Source organism: Argopecten irradians, chromosome 5 (assembly GCF_041381155.1).
Source record: "Argopecten irradians isolate NY chromosome 5, Ai_NY, whole genome shotgun sequence".
NCBI classification, from domain to species: Eukaryota; Metazoa; Mollusca; class Bivalvia; order Pectinida; family Pectinidae; genus Argopecten; species Argopecten irradians.
The window spans coordinates 9427060-9448918 of NC_091138.1; the positions used below are offsets into that span (position 1 = coordinate 9427060).

The 21859-nt window shown below is 35.7% G+C and overlaps 1 protein-coding gene across 11 annotated transcripts in view; it reads left to right on the plus strand.

Annotated features, from left to right (window-relative positions):
* The window catches only part of LOC138322812 (cadherin-23-like), a 208952-nt gene that overhangs the window by 76423 nt on the left and 110670 nt on the right, over positions 1–21859 (plus strand). For all 11 annotated transcript variants that reach the window (XM_069266935.1, XM_069266936.1, XM_069266925.1 and 8 more), the window contains one exon: positions 8255–8315. The gene's annotated coding sequence lies outside the window, so the exon portion shown is untranslated. The remainder of the gene's footprint in view (positions 1–8254; positions 8316–21859) is intronic.

A 21859-nucleotide genomic window follows, 5' to 3' on the forward strand; every position in this document is an offset into this window, starting at 1 on the left:
GTGAAGTAACTCTTTTATCAGTAAAACATGTTCATAACAAACTCGCTTACAATAAATTCATTATTATTATAACATACTAGTACTTTTCATTCCCCGTCAAGATTCCTGTAAGATGTCTTCAATATGTATATAACAAACTCTGCTTATAAAAAAGGGATTTTGTTGATCCACGGAGGTTCGTTATAACAAAGTGATTTTGTTGGTCCACAGAGGTTCGTTATAACCATGATTTACTGTACTGAGTATTGAGAACCAGAGAGGCTATAGAGATAAAATCATGTTGTTACCATTTCTTGCCCTTCAATGTGAAAATTTAGGCAAAAAAAATCAGAAACCGTTAAAATACTGCAGAATTACAGTTGAGGGTATCACATTAACAATTAAGCAGTCTAGTATACTTTGGATGCTCAAGGATTTTAACAGGTTAAGTAGTAATATCTCTTATGTTACAGAACAGAATGTGTTTGTCTTCCCATCTTAATGATTTAACATTGTATGTTGTATTTTTCTGTTGTTGTACATGGCAGGTAGTGATAGGGCCACTGTCAGGTATAGTGGTTAAGGTGTCCTGAAATTCTTCCAGTAGCCTTTCCATCCTGGTTAGAAGTTTGAAACCCATTTGGGAATCAGATATGTTATCCAGGTCCTGGCTGATAAATAACCCTTACTTTAGATAGGACATAACAATACAAGACTAAACCCTGGTAGTGAGAACAGTTACAATTTTAACAGGAACTCTGACTTATAAAATTAGGGCAGTGACGTCCAGAAAAACAGTTGAGAAAAATGTTTCCACTTTGAAAAATAATTACCACTTCTGTAAAGGTTGTGGTTTAAAATTTAAAAGAGAGAAGAAAAAATATAATTATGCATTTGACACCAATCAACTTAAAGCGATGTAATTATTTTAAGCCATTCTCATGTGAAATTTTTCCTTTAAACCCAAACTACTTGTAATATATACTTGACCACATAATATGTTTAAATGACTCAGGATATTTTAGAACAAACGAGGTAATTGTGCGTAACTTGATGTAATTGTATGTTAAGTGTACTGAGCTGATTGACAGATGAAATGAACAGCATACAGGTAAACAGAATTACAGGTCAATTGACGTTGTTCATTAGTCATGAATCGCTGTTGTAAGAGGGTCAACACCCCCCAACAATTAACTGATAAGGAGAAAAACATTTCTATATTTTTCAAGATAAACCTGTAAAATTGACATGGTACGGGCAGGATGTCAATGATTTTATGGTGATTGATATTTTTCTTCGCTAACATTTTCATTCTGCTAAACGCTTTATTGACAGGTCTGGCAGTGATAAGTAGTTTTTCAACTTTCCATTTTCTATATAACCTAGAAATGTTTTTTTTGCTTATTGCATAAAGCAATCTTGACAAACTGGTTATACAGTTTATTAAATGGGGTATAAGTTGAATATTTGGTGATTTATATCAAAATTAAATGATTCTATCATTTTTATGGGACAAACAGTTTTAGCAACATTAAAATGTAATCATTCATGTAACATATGATACACTTTAAGCTTCACCTTTACTTAGATATATAAATGTATATATAGAATTTAAAAAAAAATAGCTGTATGTTAAAGATCCATTTGTATGATTTAGCCATGATGTGAAGTGATTAAAGTAAGTGTGAAAATTGCTATCATGGTTTAATATCTAAAGGCTATATAATGTAGACATTTGCCTGTCATCATCCTTTCAATAGATTTTTAACTGTCACCATTACAGGTAGAAACTTAAGGTGTGTATCATTGGGACTGACTGTATAGCCACAATAAACATGTAATTAAGGGTGTATGTCACTGTGATTTCTCAAAAGATTTCTACACAATTTTTCACGATTTATAGGAAACTGACAGGAAAAAGTTCTTTATAAGGATCATACAGGCTTAATACCATAGATGAACGTCTTTGTGTACTTTGGTTGAACACGGAATTCAGGTGTAAGTATTCATTAAAGGTGTTAAGTTCTAAGTAGAAGGTCGAGGTCAGAAGCACCAGACAATGATAAAAGAATTACTCATATTTACCTTCTGGGACATCATAGAATAATAAATGACTTTAAATTGAAACAATGTTATTGGAGAAGCTGATCTATTCTTCAAGTAAACAATTGTATGAAATTGTTTTTGGTTCTTGTGTTTATGTTCCCATATTCAAATGTAACATATGTGATGGATTAAAGAAATAGTACTAAATAATTCACTACATATATTGAATTATATCAACAATTCAGCTATTGCAGTACCATATGGGAATATGTTTCACAATTATGTTAAAACATTTCCAATATTTCATGTAACATTTGTCTTGTTAAACAATTATAAAATAACTTGTCTAGTTTGTGTAGAATTATGTTCAGTCGTTGCTAGTTTTATCACATAATTATGTATTTTTTTCAAAATTTCTGACGATTTAATGTGTGAATATCCTTCCTTCCTTAAAGTACAATGCTGGTTTGGTAGCTGTAATATTGGGAGACATTTAATAGCTGCCGGAACATTTCAATCATTTTAAAAGTCATACGTACTGCATTTAGATCTTCCCTGCATGACGAGTCTAAATTAAATTTGATGGATACAAATTCTAATACTACAACAGAGGTTTTACTTTAAGGGAAAGATTAGCCATTCTTGTTATTATGTAATTCTTGTTAATTACGGTTGGTGGTATAATGAGAATAGATATGTTGTAACAAATCATTATAAAACTGATTGGTTTGGTTAGAAGCTTATAAGACATCCTACTTAGACATTACAAAGATAATAGGATAGAAACCAAATAGCCGATGAAGTCAATAAACACAAAATAAAAAAAAATAAAAACTAAAAAAAAACTTGATGAATACAAAATTGGAATTTCAATTAATCAACAAAAAAAGAGAGCATCACTTTTAATTTTTGAGCGGTACAGCAGGGGAGATAACCCCTTCATGGCCAACACATGCCACTTCAACTATCTTAAGTGAAGCTGAAGTTGAAATGATCTAAAAGTACCACCATGTTGGTGCTGTAAGATTTCCATTGCCAGCTCAATCTTGATTGATTTTTTTTTAAGTTGCATAGGACTTCTCAAAACATGGAGCTCCTTTAGCTTCCTTTTGACTGTGTGATGTTGACCCTCTGGGTACTAACAAGATAAAGACAGTATAGAATGTTTATTATTGATCAGAATGGTAGAGATAAACTGTTGGTGTGTTCCCTAGGGATGGACATCTGCTGTGGGTGTGAGGATTACCAACAATTGTCAACAATGAAAACTAACATGTCTCAAGTCATGTATAAAGTCACCTATTCTTTGTAAGGTGTTCTAAGTATATAAAGGTCTCAAGTCATATTACCACAAGATTGGCATGTCAGGGTGAGCTATGTTTTTTTTATTGTTCCGTTATCATTTGTTGTTCTTTGAGTTATTGAAGGGAATTTCTCTTTGGTATGCTATATGTTTGGTTAATCTGATAAAATGAACTGTTCAGAACTTTTTGTAAACATCTGATGGTATCCTGGGATGAAGGTCATGTTCTGAGGATGAAGATCATTTTCTAAGGACAAAGGTCATATTCTGAGGACGAAGGTCATATTCTGCAGATGAAGAACATCTGCTGAGGAAGAAGGTCATGTTTTGAGGACAGAGGGCTTGCTCTAAGGATAAAGGTTATGTTTTGAGAATGAAGGTCATGTACTGAAGATGAAGGCCATGTTCTGAGAATGAAGGTCATGTACTGAGGATGAAGGTCATGCTCTGAGGACAAAGGTCTTGTTCTGATGTTCTTTGGATAAAGGTCTCATTCTTAGAATGTCTGAAATTGGCCGATTATGAACCAAAGTGTGATATATCTCCAGTGAGGTTTCATTCTATTTGTAGATTTGATGCTCTTTTTGGTGAATATAAAAGGACTGAAGAGTTTTAAGAGTCATCTGAATGTGATCCAGATCATTGATATGTTTAATCTGAAGACAGATCATTCAGGCAGAGTTCTGAATTAAAGAAGACTACAGTCAGGACTGTGAATAAAATCAGCAAGACTTTGAAATTTAAAGATATCTCTGTGGCTTTGATTTGACAATTAGTCAGCATTACATTTCTCCAAAGGGGGTTATATGGCCCTCCAGTCAAAGGGTAATACTGTTTGTACTGTATCGACTGGGGGATTTTAGTATCACTTACAAGTATGACAGACAGTAAAGGAGAGGTACAATTCTAGGTGGAGCCATATAGAAATAATAAGGCACATGAATTTTCTTCCTTTAACTCTTTTATAGAGTGAACATTCTACAATAGTTCATATTAGTTTCCAACACAGCGAAAGTGTAAGAGCATTTGACCTTCAAAGTATTTCATTTTAAAGAGATTTTCCAGACTTTATAAGTTGGAACATATCTTTAATAATATTTTGCTTGTTATGAGTCATATATATGTGAGATTATAAAAAGGAGAAGGGGGCTTATTACTGAGCAGAGTCTATTGTGAGGAGAATACTCTTAATCAAATCTCCAACCCAATAGCTACCACATATCACATTATATTTTAAGGTAGCATAATGCATTTATTAAAATTCAGTATTTTGGACATTTTTCAGATTTGAAAATTACTGTAAAACCACCTTGCAAATTGAAATAAAATAATACCTATGTGAAATGCAAATATCAAAATAAATGAAATTCAAATGTAATCCAACTACATATCACATTAGGATATCAGATAAATAAGATAAGTCTTTAAATTTGACAAGTGGACATGGTCTTCCAGATGAGAAATGTTACATAATATCATTATCCAATAATTCTAACTTTTACCCTGGAGGTAGGAATAGTGAGAGATATCAGAGTGTTTATATCTTGGTTTGTTCTCCAAACGTCTCTGTATATATCTATAGATCTAATCACAACTTATTACTCCTACAGCCAAATTGGTGTTCTTAGCTTTTGTATTGGTATAGTGATAGACTCCTATATGATTTGATAAAATTTTATTATGGTGTTTTGAAGCTTATGAAAAAAAGCGCATGCAGAAAAAATGGAAAACAAATTGATCAGCTGATATTTTTATGCTCTATTTGTTTAAGACTGTACATGGATGTACAAAGTTTGTGTGTCAGACAGTTTACAATGCCATCGGCTGTATAAGTAGGCTGTGTTAATGTGATACCAGTAACTTAAAGTCAAAGATAGTTAGTACTGCAAGGAATGAATGTGAAAGGGAACCTAATACAAATTTAAAGGGATGCACCCCAAGATAATCTGTCCCAGGAAATCATTTGTTTTAAATGGCATTTATAATTCAATAAATGCAAATATGTAATTTGGGTATATAAAGATTGATTAAGAATATAACTCAAATCCACTAAACACTTAGAATTTTAATTGTGATAGATAGACAATAGCTGTCAATTTGAAATGATGAAAATCTAATCAATATAGTGCAGTTTGGGGTTTTTCATTCAGCATAAAAAACAAAATTGCACATAAAATAGCAACTGTTTTAAAGCCTGACATTTTGGACACAAGATTAGGATGTAATTATCATGAAAAGCTGTCAGCTGTTTGGCCCTTCTAGGTCAGATCATTGATGCTGGAGGCCAGAAGTGTAACCAGGGGAGATCAGAGAAATCCTAGCATGGTCCTCCATCAGGATGAAAAGGAACTTCAGAGATTAGCCTGGGGAGGAAGGAGTTTTAGGTTTGTCAATTGGAGCCTTCAGTATCCAGAAGTTTAGGCAGGTCTCACTGATGATGGGATTACAACAGATGTGGAGTGAATTCATATAGTGGCAGTAGGATAGGATATAGTTCACAATCCCAAAAACTTTTACATCAATTAAATGTTCAAAAAATACTTTTTATTCCTGAGTATTTATAAAGGTTTTTTTCATTTTGAATGGAAAGCTCTATTGCCATTGATTTGTCTTTTTTCATTATTCCCAGACATTGAAAAGAAAAATCTTTACACCATTACATCCCACTTGAGTCACTTAGTTTATATTAGGGTCAACTTAGCTGGGGTCAACCATCTCTTACAGATGTTAGTTTTCCAGCTGGATATTGTTTTTGTCCAAAAAAAAAAAATTGATAAGAAAATAAAGGGTTTCCCTTTTTAAGTTTGAAACCATAAATAATTTTTTGGAGGATTAGAAAATAACTTTACTTCCTGTCTTTAGTAAGATTTATTTCAAACTTGAGTAAAATTGTCCTTGCATTAACCGTCATTTCTTGAGGTTTCAAAATTGTTGAAGTTATGATATTTGAGATATCTGTTGTTTTATTGATTTGTAATCAATAATTTACAGTTTTCAAATTTTACTGTTATGTTTGTAATGGAAGATAACAGAATTTATCTGATATAGTTATTTTATAAATGTACTTGATGAGCTATGGGATAGGGAGTTATTGAGCCGGGGAAATATTCCAACATCTTTGTGTTCTCTCAACATCTACTTTTGAAGGAAAGCTTTTATGAAGAGAAACATATTGGTGAAACATCAGTTATGGAAAATGGCTAATTATGCTTATCATTTAGACTGCAAAAGATTGATGATAATGTACGTCCTTTGATTATTTGTAGTCTGACTCAAGGAAACGTTTGTCTGGAGTCAGTTATTACACTGGTGTTGTTAGAGGGAAAAAACATTAACATGATCAAGATTTGCAGCATGTGAAGTCATGTTGTATTTTAGTTGGTTTTATTGCTCCATATACTTGCCAAATAGAACAGTTACCCATAATTGAATAATTTCCGATATTTAGAAATCCTAGAAAACGTGTTCCAAGTCCTGTTAAACCAAGATAGTGTAGACTGTGCCAATTAAATCACAGAATTCTATTGGTCGATAGGAAGGAAGAAAATAAAACCTACAGAAATAGATCTATGTGATTAAAATTCTTGGCGATAGGATCTGTTTCTGATTTAGCGACTATTGTTGTCTCGTTACAGGGTAATTGAATTCCAATCTTGTGATCTTTATAAATTGGCTTGAAAAAAAGTGAAGTCAGATCATTACAGTTTAACATGGATGTCTGGTGATAGAGATTATTTACTTACGACGGGACAGACTCTGACTTTCAGCCATGCCACATTTCATGTCTTGTTTTCTGCATCAGTTCAAAGAATCTCGTCCATTTCAGCAGTATTTTTGTATCTCCTGAAAATCTATTTGGTGGATTTTTCATTAGTTTATTATATCTTCTGTGTTAGAAAATGGATTTGTTTCTGTTTATATTTGTTTCTGATGATTTGAAAGACAGATAAGAGTAACAGTTAAAAGTCCACAAAGTTTCAGAGCCTGATAATTACATTTCAGACACCCTGTAGTCAGTGCTATGAAATTAACACTATACATGTACTCCATGACCATGCAGATATTGGAATCAGGAAATTTATCATAAACACTTGAACGCTCTCATAATCAATAAGAAAAAAACAAGAAGGGAGATTAAGATAGAATTATGTTTGATAAATCTGTACATCCATTTAATACTCCACTAAAGTCAGACCATGACTGATGTATGAACTTGAGATATTTCAGTCAGATAGACATCACATATACATGAGCATATACATGGTGTAGCTTTCAGAGAAAACAATACTGACATCATAATCGATACCTTCCCACAAGGGGCAGTAACTCTGTAATATACAAAGACAAGAATAAACTTTGCAGCAGGTTCAGGTAGTCACAAAACAAACTGGAACGATTACAAAGCTAATTGTAATAGCTGTACAGGTGTATTGGACCTCTTGTAATAGTTAGGTTGTGAGATAGCAGGAACTGCCTACTGAATGTAAGTTAAATTACACCAGGCAGTGGTGTCTCTTGTAAAACAGTAAAACACGAATATCAGCAATAACTGGGGAGCTGGTAACATGTGGGAGGAATATGACAGGAGTAAGACGTCTTTGTCAGAGACACATTGAGGAATTTAAGGTTTTATTATTTGAACCTTGGAAACCTCGGAATGTTGTTGATTCTAGTAATTCTCTTTCAGCATATGGATTTCTATGTCAACATGTTCATTTAATGCATAAAATTTGACAGGAATTACTATGTTTGGATGCTTGCTGCAGGCCGTACAACTCGATGCTGTTGCTCAATAGACTTTTATCGAAATCCTGTCTCCTTCTTTTTTTTAGCTCAGAAAACAATGGTTTTTTATCTTATTATTTCAATAAAAAAATCTTAATAGCCCAAATTTTCATTGTGTTTTTATCAATGTTGTAATTGCAGGTCCCCACAAGTAGACAGAACATCTAGGGATACCAATTTAATGTTTAGAACTTCAGTCAAGGTAAGATTGGTTTTACTTTATTGATAATTTCTGTAACACAATCAGACACTGGATTTGTCTTTATGTGTTTAAACATTTGTCCCTTGGTGACCTGAGGTGTTTGACCTTTGGGTTTGAAGTTGGGACTGACAGACAGATTAATAGTATTCTGAAATATCAAAGGATTCTATCAACAATTCTTACTTCCAGCCTGTTGTCTGTTTAGAGATTTGTCCACTTATGTCATTTAAAATTCATTATTTGCATTCATTTTCATTCCATAAATATATGGTATAGTATTTGAATAAATAATATAGGTATATGCATGTAACATGTATATCATATATCCATACATATAATAAATATTAGTGACTAAACCATAAGTTTATCTGTACATTTGACTTTTACACTTCACCCTAAAGTTAATTAGACATTTTCAGAACTAGCATACACCCTTAAGTTAATCAGACACATTTTCACCCTACATTTTCAGGAATTTAGGACTTGCATACACCCTTAAGTTTATTAAACATTTTCAGGTTAAGCATACACCCTTAAGTTAATCAGACATTTTCAGGACTTGGATACAACCTTATGTTTATTAAACATTTTCAGGACTAGCATACACCCTTAAGTTAATCAGACATTTTCAGGACTTGGATACACCCTTAAGTTTATTAAACATTTTCAGGACTAGCATACACCCTTAAGTTAATCAGACATTTTCAGGACTTGCATACACCCTTAAGTTAATCAGACATTTTCAGGACTAGCATACACCCTTAAGTTAATCAGACATTTTCAGGAATTGCATACACCCTTAAGTTTATTAAACATTTTCAGGTTTAGCATACACCCTTAAGTTAATCAGACATTTTCAGGACTAGCATACACCCTTAAGTTTATCAAACATTTTCAGGACTTGCATACACCCTTAAGTTTATTAAACATTTTCAGGACTAGCATACACCCTTAAGTTATTAGAAATTCCAAGGTCTTTTTAAGGAAGGCTTCTTACTCTTTTAAAACAAAAATTAAAGAAAATTCATCTGAATAATCCAAATGTGATTAATCTTGCTATATTGGAATCGGATTGCGATCATTAATTGTTTTCTGGGATGTTGGTGTTAAGATAAATGAGCGAGTACAGAGTATTAAACGGTAGCAGTGACTTTACCACTCAAGATACTATCTGAAATGTGATAAAAATCACTAGTGAATCTTAGGCATCCTGTATCCTTGTTAAATAAATATGTATTTTTTGTTTGCTTCATTTGATCAATCTCGTGTAGCTTGTATTATAACGTAAATATTTGCGGAGCAAGCTCGTTTAATTGATGTTGGACTTAACTTCTGAGGAGAATGAAATATCACCTAGCATAGTTAAGAAAATCTCATTTTTTCTGCTGTTGTAGCTTGGAAACATTGCTGATGATTGTACTTTTAATCAAAATGCTAATCTTCATTCCGTCTTCAGTTTAATTTGCAAACAATCTTTAATCAGTCAGAAAGAATATCCAGAAAGTTTTTAAATAGAAAATGCAATTAAAAGGACATGAATTTGAATTGAGAAAGTCAGAAATGATTTGATAGCTTAGTTGTTTCATGTGTAGGTGTCTTTCTATGGGAATATTGTCCCATTAGTATGAAGGACAGGCGTCATTGATTTAGAGTTATCTCCTCTTGGCTAAAGAACTTTGTTTTTGTGGAAGTTGGTGTAACATGACATCAGATTGAGTGCAGGTAGACTTGATAAGTATAAGTGGACTTGATTAGTGGACTAAATGAACTTGATTTGGGGACTAAGTTGAATTGATTAGTTGACTAAATGAACTTGATTAGTGGACTTAATGAACTTGATTTGGGGACCAAGTGGAATTGATTAGCAGACTAAGTGGACTTGATTAGTGGACTTTGAAGTAAACTTGATTATTAAAAAGTTTAATAGTTTCTGTCATCTTTAAGAGAACTAAAACTGCTTCACCAATAGACCATAAAAAACCTCAATATTAGAAATTAAACCTGAACCAAACACATAGATACAAATCTGGTTCATCAACAGACCTTCAGACTCAGGTGGTTGACAAGATTATATCTTATTGTTTATAAAATCATTTTGTTGTTCAAGTTTTCTTATCCAGTATCAGCATTTGTTAAAATCGAATAAGATATAATCTTTTTTGCTGCAAGCAGATGTAAAATTGCTTGTAAAACAAGGATGCTGTGTCAGCAGTTTTGGTTGATGTGTTAGATTTAACATTATGTGGGTATATAGACAATCTATAGGTTCAGTAAATGGTGGTAAACTATTGCCAACTATAGTTGGAATCCTAATGTAAAATGGCTTGATTACTGACTCTACTTCTGAGGCTGGCCAGAATGCTCAGTACAAATCCTTTTGATTTACTTCTGAGGTGGGTAAGAACTCTTATAGTACAAATCCTTTAAATACAAGGATCAGACTTCCTGCTGAAATTAGAAATACACAATCCTCGGATTTCTTCTGAACAAGATATAACTACATCAAAGTAGGATCTAATATGTATGTACTGGATGTTCCAAAATAGGAAAATAAAATACCGATGCAGCTAGTGGACATGTATTCCATGTTGGTAAAGGTCTTGATTTAGACAAAGCAATTATGGAAGTAAGTAACAGGCCTAGGGCTCTGCTCACCATGCCTTCAGTTGTTCCCCTGAGGTTGTGGTGGCGCTATATTTTTCTTCGATTTCACTTCAAAGAGAGTCGACCCGTTAATAATTGAAAGTCATTAAGCCTAAGGCTAGTGGCCAGAAATCATTCCCGCCATCTGTTCTCAAGAAATCGGAAGCCTTTGTGATAAAATTTCACCTTGTTAATGCTTCATAGAATCTTTATATATACATAGATATTGTTGTTGATCATATACTGTTCATTCTTTCCTGAAACAATTCCTTTTATTATTTATTGTTTCTTAGAACAATTCAAAAAATACAAAAGTTTCCTTGTTTTTTATCTTAAGTATTTATGGAAAACAAATTATCTTGTAAGATTTGTTTTGAAAAAGTTCTGAAAAACAATGAACTAAAAAGGATCTTTGAAGTAGAAACAATTGCAATTTTACCTTCAATATTATCAGAAAGAAACCTCATCAACTTTAATTTTAAACAAATTGGAAATTAGCCATAGTGAAAAGTGATATTGTCTTCAAATGCTTGTGTATAGTGTCTTCACCTTCCCAAGGGAATACACTCACTGTATGACATTGTTGATATGTATCTCTGACTAGTGATCAGGTGTCTGCCTTGTAGATGACTAATATGTTAGGTGGAGTTGCTCTAGGTGTGGAATTTGTTAGTTTTAGAGTGTTTGTGTAACTAAGATATCATGGCTTCTTTCCTCTTTGATGGATATGGGCAGTTCATTCAAAATTTCTGCGAGTAACTGCTCAATTGTTTGTGATACAAACGATAGTGTATTGACTGTGTATTGTGCCGGTTTTGAGTGATAAACAATTAATGAGAGAGCTTAAGATTTCACAATAATGTAACTGGTGTTCATTTCTTTCTTTCATTTGATACTTAAGTTTTTGTATTGAAGTGAAACAGTAAAAGCTAAGTTATTCGATTAATGCAACTGACAATATTCCTCTATTCCACAGAAAATTTGTAATTAAAAAAAGGAAAAACAAAACAATCCTAATAGCCCCTATCTCTTTTCAATCTCACACTCTCTCTATCCTTTCTACCCCTTACCCCAACCCTGACCACAATCTCAAACCCCCAACCCTGACCACAATCTCAAACCCCCAACCCTGACCACAATCTCAAACCCCCAACCCTGACCACAATCTCAAACCCCCAACCCTTACCACAATCTCAAACCCTCAACCCTGACCACAATCTCAAACCCCCAACCCTGACACAATCTCAAACCCCCAACCCTTACCACAATCTCAAACCCCCAACCCTGACCACAATCTCAAACCCCCAACCCTGACCACAATCTCAAACCCCAACCCTGACCACAATCTCAAACCCCCAACCCTGACCACAATCTCAAACCCCCAACCCTGACCACAATCTCAAACCCCCAACCCTGACCACAATCTCAAACCCCCAACCCTGACACAATCTCAAACCCCCAACCCTGACCACAATCTCAAACCCCCAGCCCTTATCCTCTGCATCATAAATCCTTCTCCCTAACGCCGACCATAATCTCAAATCAATGCCCCTGTATTCCTCAGGTTTGACTGACATGCTCATTTGTGATTTTAGAGTATCGTGCTGAACCGAGATAAATTTTATTGTCTAGTTACGACTTAACCCAGAATATTTTGCAGCAAGATATTTTACGATTTTGCCAATGCATTAAGTACAGGAAGTGACGGGAAAATTGACAGGAAGCTTTATCTATTTTAGGGCGTCGTCAAGTTCAGAGGTGCAAGTCCCTCTAAATCCGACAACAGCTACATTACCACCTACATACGATACCTTAGAAGGAAACTCTGACATCTCATTGGTAGATAGTATGTCCGCAAATGTTTCTTTTTTTTTCAGAAAATAGAAATGATATTACAACAGTTGTAATTTACGAAAAGGAATCAATTTAATTTGGGCTCCATATGATAGCTGGGTCAATGAGGAAAAATCTTAAGACTTAGATTAGGTCCATTTCTTCCGGTATATATTGCTAGAATAGGAATATTTTTCTTGAGGACAAACTGGGTGACTGTGTATCTCAAATAGCTTTAGGAATTTAGTTATAAGAAAAACATTAGAAAGAGTGCTTAATTGGACAGGAAAAGGTCAACTAAGTACTTTTTTCAAATGGTGTGTAAATTCCCTTGTAACTATGCTCTGAAGTTGATACCATTTGATTGATAACTTTTGTGAAATGATGAGCTTATAGCCACATGTCTGAGCTGGTATTGTTTTATGTCTCTGTCCCAAGGGGAGATGGGCATAGTTAGGTATACATATGTAGACAGATTTTAGCTTTATAAGAGTGTGTTCTATAATTAAAGTCTAGGTTCTCATATAACTCTAGATAGAAAAAAAAGTTTGGGTCCTTCTGCTCAAACTCCAACCAGGGTAGCTTTATTGAAACTGGCACATTTTGCACTAAAAAATCCTGAAATTCTAATGTTTTTACCTATTCATTATCAAAATTGATATTTTGAACCTAAATCTCAATATGATTTCCAAATTCATATCATGGTTATCTAGGAATAATTACCTATCAGAAAAATTTTTACTTTTGAAATTCATTTTTAGCCAGCCAATCAGCGGCCGGGTTAAAATTCTATCCTGGGCTCAATCTTGTATACACAGGGGCCATTTCGAAGGTCTTTTTTTTTTATTTAGTTGGTTGTTTCCTATAAGGTTATAGAAATAAGGCTGGGTGATAAGTCAGGAGAAGATGAATTGAGTTTGTCCTGTAGGAGAGGATGGATTAAGTTTGTCTTGTAGGAGAGGATGGATTAAGTTTGTCCTGTAGGAGAGGATGGATTAAGTTTGTCTTGTAGGAGAGGATGGATTAAGTTTGTCTTGTAGGAGAGGATGGATTAAGTTTGTCTTGTAGGAGAGGATGGATTAAGTTTGTCTTGTAGGAGAGGATGGATTAAGTTTGTCTTGTAGGAGAGGATGGATTAAGTTTGTCTTGTAGGAGAGGATGGATTAAGTTTGTCCTGTAGGAGAGGATGGATTAAGTTTGTCTTGTATGAGAAGATGAATTGAGTTTGTCTGTAGGAGAGGATGGATTAAGTTTGTCCGTAGGAGAATGGATTAAGTTTGTCCTGTAGGAGAGGATGGATTAAGTTTGTCCTGTAGGGAGAGATGGAGGGAGATGATAAAGTTTTGTCCTGTAGGAGAGGATGGATTAAGTTTGTTGATTAATAAGTTTGTCCTGTAGGAGAGGATGGATTAAGTTTGTCCTGTAGGAGAGGATGGATTAAGTTTGTCCTGTAGGAAGATGGATTAAGTTTGTCCTGTAGGAGAGGATGGATTAAGTTTGTCCTGTAGGAGAGGATGGATTAAGTTTGTCCTGTAGGAGAGGATGGATTAAGTTTGTCCTGTAGGAGAGGATGGATTAAGTTTGTCCTGTAGGAGAGGATGGATTAAGTTTGTCCTGTAGGAGAGGATGGATTAAGTTTGTCCTGTAGGAGAGGATGGATTAAGTTTGTCCTGTAGGAGAGGATGGATTAAGTTTGTCCTGTAGGAGAGGATGGATTAAGTTTGTCCTGTAGGAGAGGATGGATTAAGTTTGTCTTGTAGGAGAGGATGGATTAAGTTTGTCCTGTAGGAGAGGATGGATTAAGTTTGTCCTGTAGGAGAGGATGGATTAAGTTTGTCCTGTAGGAGAGGATGGATTAAGTTTGTCCTGTAGGAGAGGATGGATTAAGTTTGTCCTGTAGGAGAGGATGGATTAAGTTTGTTGTAGGAAGGTTGATTAGTGGAGAGGATGGATTAAGTTTGTCCTGTAGGAGAGGATGGATTAAGTTTGTCCTGTAGGAGAGGATGGATTAAGTTTGTCCTGTGGAGAGGAGATAAGTTTGTCTGTAGGAGAGGATGGATTAAGTTTGTCCTGTAGGAGAGGATGGATTAAGTTTGTCCTGTAGGAGAGGATGGATTAAGTTTGTCTTAGATGGATTAAGTTGGAGAGGATGGATTAAGTTTGTCCTGTAGGAGAGGATGGATGGATTAAGTTTGTCCTGTAGGAGAGGATGGATTAAGTTTGTCCTGTAGGAGAGGATGGATTAAGTTTGTCCTGTAGGAGAGGATGGATTAAGTTTGTCCTGTAGGAGAGGATGGATTAAGTTTGTCCTGTCCTGGTGCTGAACCGAGATAAATTTTATTGTCCTAGTTACGACTTAACCCAGAATATTTTGCAGCAAGAATTTTACGATTTTGCCAATGCATTGTGTACAGGAAGTGACGGGAAAGTTGACAGGATGGATTATTTGTTTAGGGCGTCTCAAGTTTTCTTGTAGTGAAGGATAAATCCGACAACAGCTACATTACCACCTACATATTAAGTTTTACCTTAGAAGGAAACTGGGACATCTCATAGAGGTATTAATGTTTCTTTGTTTGTCAGAAAAGAGGATGATATTACAACAGTTTGTTTGAAAAGGAACATTTTGACACCCTGAGATTACATTAAGTTTGAGGCCCCAGGATGATAACTGGGTCAATGAGGAAAAATCTTAAGACTTAGATTAGGTCCATTTTCTTCACGGTATATATTGCTAGAATAGGAATTTTTTCTTGAGGACAAACTGGGTGACTGTGTATCTCAAATAGCTTTAGGAATTTAGTTTATAAGTAAAAACATTAGAAAGTTTGTCCTTAATTGGACAGGAAAAGGATTCAAGTAAGTACTTTGTCAGGAATGGTGTGTAAAGTTTGTAACTATGCTCTGAAGTTGATACCATTTGAATTGATTAACTTGTTGTGAAATGAAAGCTTTATAGCCACATGTCTGAGCATGGTATTGTTTTAATGTCTCTGTCCCAAGGGAGGATGGCATAAGTTAGGTATACTTGTAGACAGATTTTAGCTTTGTCCTGTAGGAGAGTGGTGTTCATAATTAAAGTTAGGTTCTCCTATAAAGATAGAGAAAAAAAGTTTGGGTCCTCCACCAACCAACAACAAAGTAATTTGCTGCTTATTGAGGAGTTTATTGGCTGGCACATTTTTGCAAGGAAAGATGCTTTCCTGTAGAGATTCTAATGTTTTTTACCTATTCATTATCAAAATAGATTATTTTGAACCTAAATCTCAATATGAATTAAGTTTGTCATATCAGAGGATGGATTAGGAATTTTACCTATAGAAAAAATTTGGATTTGAAATTCATTTGTCCTGCCAATCAGTGGCCGATGTTAAAATTTATAGTCCAAAATGGGCTCAATCTTGTATACACAGGGGCCATTTCGAAGGTCTTTTTTTTTATTTAGTTGGTTGTTTCCTATAAGGTTATAGAAATAAGGCTGGGTGATAAGTCAGGAGAAGATGAATTGAGTTTGTCCTGTAGGAGAGGATGGATTAAGTTTGTCTTGTAGGAGAGGATGGATTAAGTTTGTCCTGTAGGAGAGGATGGATTAAGTTTGTCTTGTAGGAGAGGATGGATTAAGTTTGTCTTGGAGTAGGATGGATTTTTGTCTTGTAGGAGAGGATGGATTAAGTTTGTCTTGTAGGAGAGGATGGATTAAGTTTGTCCTGTAGGAGAGGATGGATTAAGTTTGTCCTGTAGGAGAGGATGGATTAAGTTTGTCTTGTAGGAGAGGATGGATTAAGTTTGTCTTGTAGGAGAGGATGGATTAAGTTTGTCCTCTAGGACAGGATGGATTAAGTTTGTCTTGTAGGAGAGGATGGATTAAGTTTGTCCTGTAGGAGAGGATGGATTAAGTTTGTCCTGTAGGAGAGGATGGATTAAGTTTGTCCTGTAGGAGAGGATGGATTAAGTTTGTCTTGTAGGAGAGGATGGATTAAGTTTGTCCTGTAGGAGAGGATGGATTAAGTTTGTCCTGTAGGAGAGGATGGATTAAGTTTGTCCTGTAGGAGAGGATGGATTAAGTTTGTCCTGTAGGAGAGGATGGATTAAGTTTGTCCTGTAGGAGAGGAGTTTGTCCTGTAGGAGTTATTCCTAAGTTTGTCTTGTAGGAGATGATGGATTAAGTTTGTCCTGTAGGAGAGGATGGATTAAGTTTGTCCTGTAGGAGAGGATGGATTAAGTTTGTCCTGTAGGAGAGGATGGATTAAGTTTGTCCTGTAGGAGAGGATGGATTAAGTTTGTCCTGTAGGAGAGGATGGATTAAGTTTGTCCTGTAGGAGAGGATGGATTAAGTTTTGTCCTGTAGAAGGAGGAATGGATTAAGTTTGTGTCCTGTAGGAGTAGAATGGATTAAGTTTGTCCTGTATGAAAAGATGGATTAAGTTTGTCCTGCAGAAGAGGATGGATTAAGTTTGTCCTGTAGGAGAGGATGGATTAAGTTTGTCCTGTAGGCGGTAGGAGAGGATGGATTAAGTTTGTCCTGTAGGAGAGGATGGATTAAGTTTGTCTTGTAGGAGAGGATGAATTATGTTTGTCCTGTATGGAAAGGATGGATTAAGTTTGTCCTGTAGGAGAGGATGGATTAAGTTTGTCCTGTAGGAGAAGGAGATAAGGATGTTATGGAGGATAAGTTTGTCCTGTAATGGAGAGGATGGATTAAGTTTGTCCTGTAGGAGAGGATGGAATATAAGTTTGTCCTGTAGGAGAGGATGGATTAAGTTTGTCCTGTAGGAGAGGATGGATTAAGTTAAATTTGTCCTGTAGGAGAGGATGGATTAAGTTTGTCCTGTAGGAGAGGATGGATTAAGTTTGTCCTGTAGGAGAGGATGGATTAAGTTTGTCCTGTAGGAGAGGATGGATTAAGTTTGTCCTGTAGGAGAGGATGGATTAAGTTTGTCCTGTAGGAGAGGATGGATTAAGTTTGTCCTGTAGGAGAGGATGGATTAAGTTTGTCCTGTAGGAGAGGATGGATTAAGTTTGTCCTGTAGGAGAGGATGGATTAAGTTTGTCCTGTAGGACAGGATGGATTAAGTTTGTCCTGTAGGAGAATGATGGATTAAGTTTGTCCTGTAGGAGAGGATGGATTAAGTTTGTCCTGTAGGAGAGGATGGATTAAGTTTGTCCTGTAGAGAGATGGATTAAGTTTGTCCTGTAGGAGAGGATGGATTAAGTTTGTCCTGTAGGAGAGGATGGATTAAGTTTGTCCTGTAGGAGAGGATGGATTAAGTTTGTCCTGTAGGAGGAGAGGATGGATTAAGTTTTGTCCTGTAGGAGAAGATGGAATTAAGTTTGTCCTGTAGGAGAGGATGGATTAAGTTTGTCCTGTAGGAGAGGATGGATTAAGTTTGTCCTGTAGGAGAGGATGGATTAAGTTTGTCCTGTAGGAGAGGATGGATTAAGTTAAATTTGTCCTGTAGGAGAGGATGGATTAAGTTTGTCCTGTAGGAGAGGATGGATTAAGTTTGTCCTGTAGGAGAGGATGGATTAAGTTTGTCCTGTAGGAGTAGGATGGATTAAGTTTGTCCTGTAGGAGAGGATGGATTAAGTTTGTCCTGTAGGAGAGGATGGATTAAGTTTGTCCTGTAGGGAGAGGATGGATTAAGTTTGTCCTGTAGGAGAGGATGGATTAAGTTTGTCCTGGTAGGAGAGGATGGATTAAGTTTGTCTTGTAGGAGAGGATGGATTAAGTTTGTCCTGTAGGAGAGGATGGATTAAGTTTGTCCTGTAGGAGAGGATGGATTAAGTTTGTCCTGTAGGAGAGGATGGATTAAGTTTGTCCTGTAGGAGAGGATGGATTAAGTTTGTCTGTAGGAGAGGATGGATTAAGTTTGTCCTGTAGGAGAGGATGGATTAAGTTTGTCCTGTAGGACAGGATGGATTAAGTTTGTCCTGTAGGAGAGGATGGATTAAGTTTGTCCTGTAGGAGAGGATGGATTAAGTTTGTCCTGTAGGACAGGATGGATTAAGTTTGTCCTGTAGGAGAGGATGGATTAAGTTTGTCCTGTAGGAGAGGATGGATTAAGTTTGTCTTGTAGGAGAGGATGGATTAAGTTTGTCCTGTAGGAGAGGATGGATTAAGTTTGTCCTGTAGGAGAGGATGGATTAAGTTTGTCTTGTAGGAGAGGATGGATTAAGTTTGTCCTGTAGGAGAGGATGGATTAAGTTTGTCTTGTAGGAGAGGATGGATTAAGTTTGTCCTGTAGGAGAGGATGGATTAAGTTTGTCCTGTAGGAGAGGATGGATTAAGTTTGTCCTGTAGGAGAGGATGGATTAAGTTTGTCTGTAGGAGAGGATGGATTAAGTTTGTCCTGTAGGAGAGGATGGATTAAGTTTGTCCTGTAGGAGAGGATGGATTAAGTTTGTCCTGTAGGAGAGGATGGATTAAGTTTGTCCTGTAGGAGAGGATGGATTAAGTTTGTCCTGTAGGAGAGGATGGATTAAGTTTGTCCTGTAGGAGAGGATGGATTAAGTTTGTCCTGTAGGAGAGGATGGATTAAGTTTGTCCTGTAGGAGAGATGGATTAAGTTTGTCCTGTAGGAGAGGATGGATTAAGTTTGTCCTGTAGGAGAGGATGGATTAAGTTTGTCCTGTAGGAGAGGATGGATTAAGTTTGTCCTGTAGGAGAGGATGGATTAAGTTTGTCCTGTAGGAGAGGATGGATTAAGTTTGTCCTGTAGGAGAGGATGGATTAAGTTTGTCCTGTAGGAGAGGATGGATTAAGTTTGTCCTGTAGGAGAGGATGGATTAAGTTTGTCCTGTAGGAGAGGATGGATTAAGTTTGTCCTGTAGGAGAGGATGGATTAAGTTTGTCCTGTAGGAGAGGATGGATTAAGTTTGTCCTGTGTAGGAGAGGATGGATTAAGTTTGTCCTGTAGGAAAGATGGATTAAGTTTGTCCTGTAGGAGAGGATGGATTAAGTTTGTCCTGTAGGAGAGGATGGATTAAGTTTGTCCTGTAGGAGAGGATGGATTAAGTTTGTCCTGTAGGAGAGGATGGATTAAGTTTGTCTTGTAGGAGAGGATGAATTATGTTTGTCCTGTATGGAAAAGGATGGATTAAGTTAGGAGAGGATTGGATTAAGTTTTCCTGTAGGAGGACTGGGATGTCTTGTAGGAGAGAGGATGGTATTCAATAAGTTTGTCCTGTAGGAGAGGTTGGATTAAGTTTGTCCTGTAGAAGAGGATGGATAAAAGTTTGTCCTGTTAGGAGAGGATGGATTAAGTTTGTATGTTTGTCCTGTATGGAGATTAAGGTCCTGTGGTATGTTGATTAAGTTTGTCCTGTAGGTTTGTCCTGTAGGAGAGATGGATTGGTCACCTGTAGGAGAGGATGGATTAAGTTTGTCTGTTGAAGTTTGGTAGGAGAGGATGGATTAAGTTTGTCCTGTAGGAGAGGATGGATTTAGTTTGATCCTGTAGGAGAGGATTTTTTGTTTGATGATTAGTGGATTTTGTCCTGTAGGAGAGGATGGATAAGTTTGTCCTGTGCCTATGGTTGATGTACAGAAAAGTTTGATAGGAGAGGATGGATTAAGTTTTTTTGTCATCTCAATGGATTGTATCCTGTAACTGGATTAAGTTTGTCCTTAGGAGAGGATGGGACTTGTAGGCAGCATGGTTTGGATGGATTAAGTTTGATTAAGTTTGCTGTATGGATGCTAGGAGAGGATGGAAAAGGATAGATTAAGTTTGTCTGTAGGAGAGGATGGAAAGTTTGTCCTGTAGAGAGGATGGATTAAGTTTGTGAGGAGAGGATGGAAAGTTTGTATTGAGGAGAGGATGGAAAGTTTGTCTTGTAGGAGAGGATGGATTAAGTTTGTCTTGTAGGAGATTTTCAGTCTGCTTTTATTTTATCTTTCACTGCAAGAACTTAATGTGGGTTTTCAAGATGATTCCAAAGAGTTGGAAACTGTCTTTTGGCAATTTGTACTTCAATCTTGATACAGTTTACATTAATTTGTATCTTTTTTTTTTTGTTGCAGCTACAACATACACTTGGGGAAAACAATAAAATTGAAATCTACTGTTTAGATCTTGTTTCTTGAAAACTTTCAAGACTGATTAACATTTTATCAACTTCTTGGAAAAGAATTTGATAAGAAAAAATGGATTATTTTAACTTGTTTTTTATTTTGTGGCGTCTTCATTGTTAGGAATATATCCTCCATTGTCGTCTATCACTACACAGCTGCCGGTGATAGGGAAAGACTACATGAGAATCTCCATATGTTTGTTCAAAATGTTATTCTGCCATCCATATTTCAAACTATTCTTAAAGCGTCTGTTGGGAGCTCCTTTGGAATATTGGTATATGTCAGTTTAAATTCAAATTGTCAGTCTTGCACAGAAAATTAAATTTTCACATTGTTGTAACAATATTGGGGTATAATAATATCAGAATTTATTGTCTATACATGTTTGTATATGTAATGATAGAAGACCAGAAAACAGGATTTATTTTCTCTACAAGGGATGAACTACAGCCAGGACCATTATAGACCAATAAACAATGTGAGATTACTTAAGGGGTCAAGATCATTTATAAGAGTCTACTTTACGTATCAAATGAAGGCCTTTTTATTGGGGGCAACTGCATGGTTTTAAAGGGACATTTAAGTGAGGCTAATTCTGTTATATAACCACGAGGCAAAATATGGCATAAATGTTTTGTTCTACATTCCTTATGAAACATATAACAAAAAAAAATTGACGAATACCTTGTCATTGTTAAGTATTTTAATTGATACCTTTGAAATTCCAAATGATATAGCAATATGATTACGCATGTACAATATGTACGCTTTACCCACACCCGAGCCAACATCACAAAAGTTAAACAAATGCAATACATAGCCACCGAGGAGTTGATGAAATTAGTTTTTAGACATGAACATGCACCTAATAAGGTAAACACACTTACTCAAATAGTGTTTTGAGTATTTCTGGACAAAAGTTGAATTAGTACTTCACGACTCCTTGAGCAAGGGCCAGGGTTCGGCATACAAGATGTCAGACCATCATGTGTAA